The 9,782-nt window shown below is 44.7% G+C and overlaps 1 pseudogene; it reads right to left on the minus strand.

Moving 5' to 3' along the window:
• Window positions 1–8,953: 8,953 nt before the first annotated feature.
• LOC120981313 lies at window positions 8,954–9,072 on the minus strand (annotated as a pseudogene).
• Window positions 9,073–9,782: the final 710 nt, after the last annotated feature.

Raw genomic sequence — 9,782 nt, forward strand, 5'->3', positions numbered from 1 at the left:
TTGTCTGTCCTCCCCTTGGTGTTTTCCCTTAGAGTTAGTGGTGCGGACTAGTGTTCCCATCGCCCTGTTCACTACCTAGGGCTCAGCTCAGGGAAAGCCAGGGCTTTAGGCACGTGATCGGCGTACGGGTGAGGAACCCGTCTAGGGACGTCAGGGCAGCCAGGTGCCAGCCGCCAGGTGAGTCAGGGGTCACCATCTTCCCTCTCACTTGGGCAGGGCCTTCCTCGTTCCCTCCCTCTGTGTCACATATGTGATAGCCACGCCGACCGTGATAGTTAGGTTATAAAAAAATATCCAAATCTTTAATGATCCCCAGCAGCACCATCAAATCTACCATAACCAAATGGAAAGAACATGGCACAACAGCAAACCTAGAGACAGCCACTCAACAAAACTCACCGACCGGGAAAGGAGGGCATTAATCAGAGAGGCAGCACAGAGACCTAAGGTAATCCTGGAGGAGCTGCAGAGTTCCACAGCAGAGACTGCAGTATCTGTACATAGGACGACAATAAGCCGTACGCTCCATAGAGTTGGGCTTTAAGGCAGAGTGGCCAGAAGAAAGCTATTACTTTTACCTAAAAACAAAAAGGCTCATCGTGAGTATGCGAAAAGGCATTTGGGAGACTCTCAAAATGTATGGAGGAAGGTTCTCTGGTCTGATGAGACGAAAATTGAACTTTTCGGCTATTAAAGAAAACGCTATGTCTGGCGCAAACCCAACACATCACATCACCCAAAGAACACCATCCCCACAGTGAAACATGGTGGTAGCAGCATCATGCTGTGGGGATGGGACTCGGAAACTGGTCAAAGTTGAGGGAAAGATGGATGGTGCTAAATACAGGGATATTCTTGAGCACAACCTGTACCACTCTGTGCATGATTTGAGGCTAGGACGGAGGTTCACCTTCTAGCAGGACAATGACCCCAAATACACTGCTAAAGCAACACTTGAGTGGTTTAAGGGGAAACATGCCAATGTGTTGGAATGGCCTAGTCAAAGCCCAGATCTCAATCCAATAGAAAACCTGTGGTCAGACTTAAAGATTGCTGTTCACAAGCGCAAACCATGCAACTTGAAGGAGCTAGAACAGTTTTGCAAGGAGGAATGGGCAAAAATGGTAAAAAAAAAAAAGTGGTAAAATGTGACAAGATCATAGAGACTTATCCAAAGCGACTTGGAGCTGTGATTGCCGCAAAAGGTTGCTCTACAAAGTATTGACTTTAGGGGGGTGAATAGTTATGCACATTGACTTTTTCAGTTATTTTGTCTTATTTGTTGTTTGCTTTACAATAAATAAAAACAATATCTTCAAAGTTGTGGGTATGTTCTGTAAATTAAATGATGCAAATCCTCAAGCAATCCATGTTAATTCCAGGTTGTGAGGCACCAAAATACAAAAAAAGTCAAGGGGGTGAATACTTTTGCAAGGCACTGTATAATGATCTTTTTCAAACTTCTCTAGGTCTTTTTTGTTCCTGCCTGCATTAATGTTTGTTTCTGTTGTCTACAGTTACAACTTATCCTTATCCAGGTTCTTATCCTGACCACGTTTACCAGTTGCCAGCCCTCACTGAATTCATCCAACATTAACATTAATGTGTCCTGAAATACACTGAAAAGCACTGAAAGTGTTAATATCTTTTTATTTCATATATTATGTGCATGTACTACAAATCCCATAAGGTTATATAGGTAGTGGGAGGTCCCATAAGACTAGTCAGGGCTGGCTCCACCCTTCGTCTCTAAGAAGACATTTCTGGGGTCTATGGCTGGCTGCTGAGTAAATACCTCACAGAAGCAAGGAAAATCTCCTGTAGTTAGAGTCCATCCCCCTACAGCCCACAAGCAACTTATGTGCTAGCCCTTAAAAGGGAAAAGATCTACAGAAGGTTTAGCCAACCAAAAAGGGATTGTGGACTTTAGCAAAGAAGGTAATCACTGTTAATCTGGCTACAGCCTCCTCTGCATGTGGTGGAAACACTTTAAGCTACAAGCTGTCCACTATAACCAAAGGAGAGGAGGGCCCCCTGTTCAGAGATTGTATTCCTCTGAGAATACTGTGGATATCATATACTTATATTTGTTATGATAGAAAAAGTGCATCCCTTTGGACCGGGAAAAGGAGACATTGACAGTTTGATTGAGAGATAAAGAAGCTAGCCTTTATATATAACCTCTGGGAAATACTTAAATCAACTATAAAGATTGCATTTCATGTGATTAGTGCTTGTGTGGATCACCTGCTGACCGACTTCAGTAATGTACTGTGGATTTGTTATACCAACATCGGTCTTATCATTATAAAAACACTACATTTGCACTGCAGTATGCTGGTGTAATGACAATGGGACCCTACCTCGCACTATAAAACAGCAACAGATACAGCATCTCAACCACCTGGAGAACCCTAGTGCTAGAGTGTGCCCCGAGGGAAGAACCGTTGCAGGGCAAATCCCCACAAATTTGGATTCATTGGAAATCAAAGCTGTTGGGAAATTCTTAACACATCTGATTAGTTTAGAATTGATTCGCTCATCTCTAATAGTTACCTTTGGTACTGACTTCTGGTGTCAGAGAGAGATAGTGGCAGTGGTCCAGTGATGGATCATGAACAGAGATTAGAGAATTTATTGAAAGTCCCATTTATCAGAATCAACCATGCGATTCAATTCAGGTACAAATCAATTCTACCCGACTCAAAAGTGTTGGAAAAGTCTCTCTCTTTCAAAAACTCTCGAATCTCAAGAAATTCTAGCAAATGTGAATTTTTATTCTTAAGATACACTCATCTCTAATCATGCATCAATAGCACTACTTCTATTCAAATGCTAGTTTATTAGAGGAACTATGGTATAGCCCAGTGTAGGACTTTTTAATATTTTTTTTTTATATGTGCAAGGAAATAGTGCTGCTTAAGTGTACTAAACTAAGGATTGATGCATATTTGATTCCTGGAACAAAGAGATCCTGAACAAAATGTCTATAGTCTGTGATGGGCATGTATTGTACACGTAGCTGTCCTGTCAGACAATTTTCTATCTGATTCAGCCTTCAGTATGAAATAATTAATCTTTTTCAAGAGTTGTGCTTTATGTTTTGAAAATAACATCCACATTGTCTTACAATTCTAATTTTTCAATGTAATTGTTAATGGTAGACATTGTGAATCAATGATTAAAAAGCTCTTTCTTTTTGTATACAAAAGTTAAAAAAACAAGTATCTCCTGACATCTGCGTTTTAATTTACAATTCTTAATGAGGCTGAATAAAATAGTTTGTTCCACCATATCTTTCATTTGAGGTTGACAAAGAACCAGGCTTTTGTGGCTGGGCGCTAACACACTTGTGTTACTTGCATAACTGTTGATATTTTTCAAAATGGTTTGAATGAAAAGGTTTTAGGTGAAACCAGATGGCCGCAATTGACTGATGAACTTCATCCAGCCTGGGAAACTAGGCACATCTTGTGTGGTACATTCTAGTCTCTCCTCCCATATCAGATGCAATTATAAAAACGGAAAAAAAGGGAGGAATGCTTTACTGTGATATTGCTTTTCAAAAAGATGAGCTACTATAAAAACTGGCAATTAAAGTGACAGCAGATTTTACTGTATGAGAAAGAAAGAAAGAAAGAAAGAAAGAAGGAAAGACATCACAAACTAGAGAAAGGTAATAGAGAAAGAAAGAAAGAAAGAAAGAAAGAAAGAAAGAAAGAAAGAAAGAAAGAAAGAAAGAAAGAAAGAAAGAAAGAAAGAAAGAAAGAAAGAAAGAAGGAAAGAAAGAAATCACAAACTGGAAAGCAGGTAATAGAGAAAGAAAGAAAGAAATCACAAACTGGAAAGCAGGTAATAGTTCAAGGAACTAAAAATGTTTAACCCTTATGGCTTCTATTGTTTTGTGTCGATAAAAGTTGTTGCATCCCTTCCCCCATGCAGAATTAATTAAAAACCCCTTAATGCAAAATTATGTAACTGTATGTCATTTTGTGTAAAGGATGGATGTATGGAGTGAGCTCACAAGCTGACCTCTCCACATACACCTGACACCCGAACTCAATCACTGGGATTGGAGATTGCAGTGCTCTGATTAGTGACTATAGCCTGGGGCCTTTTGAAGAGTCTCAGGCCTCTGTAGGGAAGTTCGGCAGTGATTAATAGGAAACTTGTAAAAATACCATAGACTGCAATAGTATACTATTGCAGTTTATGGTATAAATGATCAGAAGTTTGTGTGTTCAAGTCTCTTAAAGCGGCTAAAAACAACTGTTTCAAATTTTTCAAAAATATAATAAAAAACTAAAATAATAAATATTCTAATCACCCCCTTTTGCAATTTTACATATAAAATGTGAAAATGTGATCAATACATCATATTTATTCCAAAATACTGTTGTATCAATAAAAACTAAAGCTTTCCCCACAAAAAAAACCCTCACACAGCTCAGTAGATGGAAATCGTTAATTTCTAACGATAATTTGTTTTCCCTTAGTCCTAACAGCAGCACAGATGGGGTTAACCACCCCCCATGGACTGGTAGGACCGGCAGAATTTTAATGAGCCCAAGTAATAATTAAACACTTAAACCTCCCCTATAAAGGAGGGAATCACCACCAGGCCATTGTGTAATAGCAAGAAAAAAAATAGTCTTACTAGGGTGGGAAATTTGTGTGCTGCTGTTAGGACTAAGGGAAAACAAATTATCGTTAGAAATTAACGATTCCCGTACGTCCTACCAGCAGCACAGATGGGGAGATAGCAAGAAGAACCCATAGGGAGGGCCATCATGCCTGGCAGAACTAAGAATAGTCTGGCCAAAGGCCGAGTATCCAGCTATTCTGGCATCTAGTCTATAATGGGAGATGAATGTTGATTCTGAGCTCCAGGAGGCAGATTTACAAATCATGTCGAGCGGAAGAAGACTCCTCTTGGCAAAAGAAGTAGCTACAGCCCTCGTAGAATGGGCTTTTACAAACCCCGGAGAGTCTAGAGATTGGGAAACAAAAGGATTCCCCATTAGCCTCCTTAATTCATCGACTGATGGATGGTTTAGACGCCTTACGGCCTTTAAACTTACCGGCAAACAGGATTAGAAGATTTTCATCTTTCCTGAACTCCTTGATCTATCCACATAGATCTGGAGGCATCTCAAGACATCCAAGGATGTATAGCAGGTTCCTCGGAGGAGGTAGAAGGTCTAGAAAGAACCGGGAGGGATATCACCTGGTTGATATTCTGGAAAGAAGGAACCTTAGGCCTAAAGTACGGGAGAAATCTTAAAAAGGACCCGGTCTTGCAAAAAAATGGTATAGGGCTCGTGCGCTGATAGAGCTTGAAGCTCAGAGACCCTCTTGGCCGAAGTCACAGCAAGAAGAAAAAACAAGTTTTCATGTGACAAACTTGAAATCTACCTCCTCCAAAGGCTCAAAGGGAGGAGATGCTAACCCCCTGAGAACTACTGATAAATCCCATTGAGGGATGGGTTTCAGTACTGTAGGCTTTAATCTTTCAGCTCCTTTAAGGAACCGTTTAATGAGCGGGTCCTGCGAAAAAGACTTGTTGAAACAAGCTGGAATGGCTGAAACTTGACCCCTCAAGGTAGATGGAGCAAGGCCTTTGTCACGGCCATCTTGCAGAAACTGAAGGATGATGGGGAGGGGCGGATCTGCAGACGCCACCTCCTTTGAGGAACACCAAGAAGAGAATATCCTCATAATCTGTGAGTAGGCTCTCTTAGTAGAGTCTGCTCTTGAATGAGACTGTGTTCTCAGGACCGACTCTGAAAGCCCTTCTATTCTGGGAAGGGACTGATCAACCTCCAGGCTGTCAGGTTGAACCTGTGCAGATCTGGGCAGAGGTGAGTGTCCCATGACACCAGGGTCTGCCGTGGGGGGAGCCTCCAATAAGGTCCCCGACTCATCTGAATGAGCTGGGTAAACCAGGATCTCTTGGGCCAAAACGGTATGATGGCTATTACCGAGGCCTGATCCTGACGAATTTTCATCAATACCCTCGGTATCATGGAAAAGGGAGGGAAGATGTAAGCCAGCCTGAACCTCCAGGATATTGACAGAACATCTATCGCCAGGGGGTTGTCCTCCCTGTAAAGGGAGCAAAACCTCTCCACCTTGGCGTTGAACCTTGTTGCCATAAGATCCACCTCTGGCATTCCACACTTGAGGACTATCTGCTTGAATATCTTCGGATGTAAAGACCACTCCACTGTTGGAAGACCGCGGCTCAACCGATCCGCTATCATATTGAGGGAGCCTCGAATGTGGATCGCAGATAAGTGTAAAAGGTTCAATTCTGCCCAATCCAGAATCACCCCGATCTCTGATAAGAGGGTAAGTGATCTTGTGCCTCCCTGCTTGTTGATGTAAAGTGCCGCAGTCATATTGTCTGACTGGACTTTAACTGCTTTGCCCCGGATCTGAGGGGCGAAGTGAAGGAGGGCTAGCCGGATAGCTTGAATCTCGCGGAGATTGGATGAGAAGAGCCGCTCCTGAGGAGACCAGGATCTGTGCACTGGAGAATCGTCTAGATGAGCACCCCAGCCTATTAGGGACGCATCTGTTGTCAATATGACCCAGGTTGGCTGGGTCATAGACTTCCCGTCTAAAAGATGGCTCCACCATCTGAGGGAATGCCGAGTTTGCCAAGACAGGGAGCACAGGGAGTTCAGCCCGGCGGGGCTGCCATTCTATTTGGAGAGAACCTCCGACTGCAGCGGCCGGAGCTGCCATAAAGCCCAAGGGACTGCTTATGCAGACGCTGACATGAGCCCCAACATCTTCATGAGAGTCCAAATTGGAACTCGCCAAGGCACGGATAGGAATTCTGCCATGTTCTGTATTCGGGATCTTCTTTCTGGAGTCAACCGGAGAGATCTCCCAACGAAGTCGATTATGAAGCCTAAATATCTTACTGAAGTCGACGGGCTCACGTTCGACTTCTGCCAGCTGATGATCCACCTTAGGCGGAACAGAAAGGAAATCGTTACATGAAGATGGTGGGTCAGGACCACAAAGGAAGAGGCTTTTAGAAGCCAATTGTCCAATTAAGGAATGATGGTCAGTCCTTGGAGTGCCTAGCCGCCACCACAGAAACTACCACCTTGGTGAAAGTGTGAAGGGGTAGAAGAAATGCCGAAGGGAAGGGCAACGAACTGAAGGTGTCTGGCGACACCTGACACCTGGACCGCGATCCTGAGATAGTTCCTGGGAGCAGGATGAATCGGGATGTGCAAATATGCATCCTTGAGGTCCAGGGTTGCCGTCACATCTCCAGGATTGAGAACGTGAACCACTGACCTGATGGTTTCCATACGGAACCTTACTTTCCTTACGTATCGATTGAAGAATCTCAAATTGATAATCATCCGGAGATCCCCTGACGCCTTGGGAACCAGAAACACTGGTGAGTAAATCCCTAAGCCCCGTTCCCCTGACGGAACCTCCTCCAGAGCCCCCTTGTGGATGTAATCCTGAATCCTGCCTTGCGGCCTGTGGAAGTTTGGTTCTGATGAACCTGTCCGGAGACAGAGAAAGAAGATTGATTGAGTACCCCTCTGATATGACATTCAGGACCCAGGGATCCGAAATCTCTCGGATCCAGATGTCCTTGAAGTGGGAGAGTTGACCTCCGATGGGAAGATGAGGCAGAGGAGTGGGGAAGTCTTCTGGCAGGATGGCAGGAGTCACGGGAGTCATCCAAGAGCCTTGAGGAGGCCCGTAGTCAGGAGGTGGATTTTTTATCCTTGACTCCTTCACGAGAGTGCCTCGAACCTCTTCGCTGCACTCCCCAGTCCCTCCGGGCTCTTGACTGCTGGTCAGACCAACCACCACGGTTTTGTCTGCCCCGCCCCCGAAAGGACTGTTGGGGAAGACTCTTCCCCTTTTAATCTGACAGGTCTTCCATAATCTTATCCAACTCTGAGTCGAACAAACGGTTGGGCTCAAAGGGAAGGCTACATGGAATTGTCAGCGACCCAAGGCTTAAGCCACAAAGGCCTGCGGGCCGCTGGTTTATGGTTTTGGCTGGTTATGGTTTTGGCCGCCAACTTCAGCTGTTTTTGCGCTTTATCAGACAGTAAATTCATCGCCAGTTTGACAGTCTTGAAAGCCGCCAGAATGTCGTCCCGAGACACCTTCTGATCCACATCCATCTGGATCTGGTTTAATCGAGACCTGAGGAAGGTAGAAACTTCTGTAGCAGCGATGGCCGTAGACGCGGAAGCTGCAGCTGCCGTATAACCTCTCCTGAGTGTGCACTCTGCTCTCCTGTCAAGGGGATCCTGTAGACTCGACCCATCGTCCGCAGGAACCAGAGTGCGCTTGGACAGTTTGACAATCGCCATGTCCACCTTGGGAATGGAACCCCATGATTCCACCAAGGGTTTAGCCATCGGAAACATGGTTCTGAATCTTTAGTTAGAATCGGACCCCTTTCGGGTTTCTTCCACTCTGTGCGCATGACAGAGAGGAGGGTCTCATCCGCTTTAAAGACACGAAGTGCCCGACTAGCGGGATCAGAGCGCTCCCCCAGGTCAACATCATGGTCCCCGGACCTGATGGACTTAAGTAACTTTTGCATCCTATCAGGAGGAATAAAGCATGAAGTAAGCTCCTCCTCATCCGAGGAGGAGGAACTCAAGGAGACTACGGACGGTCTCTCTACTGGAGCCAAAGACTCCATAGGAGTCTGAGTAGGAAGCCTCTCATCCAGCAGGCTTATAACCCCTTTGATGGATCCATCAACATAGGTCTTTACCCACTGATACATATCCTGTATCGTAGGTTCGGTGGAAGGTTGAACCCTCGGACGGCAGCCGTCACACCTGGAGTAGGGACAGCTATCCTACATAAGCGCGCTACAATCATAGCACGAAAAATGTTTCCAAGCCTTTCTGCCATTCGAATCCCGTGGAGGCTTTTTTTTTTTTCTTAAAGTCAACGGAACAAGGTATTCCCAACCAGTCTCCCAAGCTGGTTCTTACCAAGCCCCAAGCTGCTTATCTTCTGCGATCTGACGAGTGCAGGTAAATTCAGCTTAGAATAACCGTTGACCGACCTCACTGCGGGAAAAAGAAAAAAGGATAAGTAAAACATTTGTAAACAACCAATAAATGTATTAGGAGAAAGGTAAAAGAAAAGGCAGACTGGCGGATAGCTGAAAATGAGGACCTGAAATAAGGCACCAACAAGTGGAGGAACACCAGCTTATGGGACTCTGGGAGCTAGCTTAAAAAGCATGTGCAGCCAGAGAACGACCTGGTTCACAATGTTTCCTTAAATAGGGGAGGGAGTGGGCTCAGAGCCGAGTCCCCGCCCCCAGAGGAGAAAACACATAACAGTAAATAAAAAGGTTTCCCCCCAGGAAGGAATACAATAAAACCTCCAACCAGAGGGAAAATCGCAGATTATATATAAAAAAATCGCAATAATGATGCAAAATCGCGTCGCAAGGAAAAAATTCCGGAAGTGACGTCAGATTCGGAAGATGGCGGCGCCCAGCGGCCGCAAGGAAAAGGACCGAGGACGCCGAAAAACGCACCGCCTAGTCCACCTGACCGGAGGACAGAAAAAAACACAATGGGCTGGAGGTGATTCCCTCCTTTATAGGTGAGGTTTAAGTGTTTAATTATTACTTGGGCTCATAAAAATTCCGCCGGTCCTACCAGTCCATGGGGGGTGGTTAACCCCATCTGTTCTGCTGGTAGGATAAGGGAATATAAAAAAGTTCTGAATGTCAGAATAAGGCGATGCAAATGCAATTT

Source organism: Bufo bufo, chromosome 10, assembly GCF_905171765.1.
Source record: "Bufo bufo chromosome 10, aBufBuf1.1, whole genome shotgun sequence".
Lineage (NCBI taxonomy): Eukaryota > Metazoa > Chordata > Amphibia > Anura > Bufonidae > Bufo > Bufo bufo.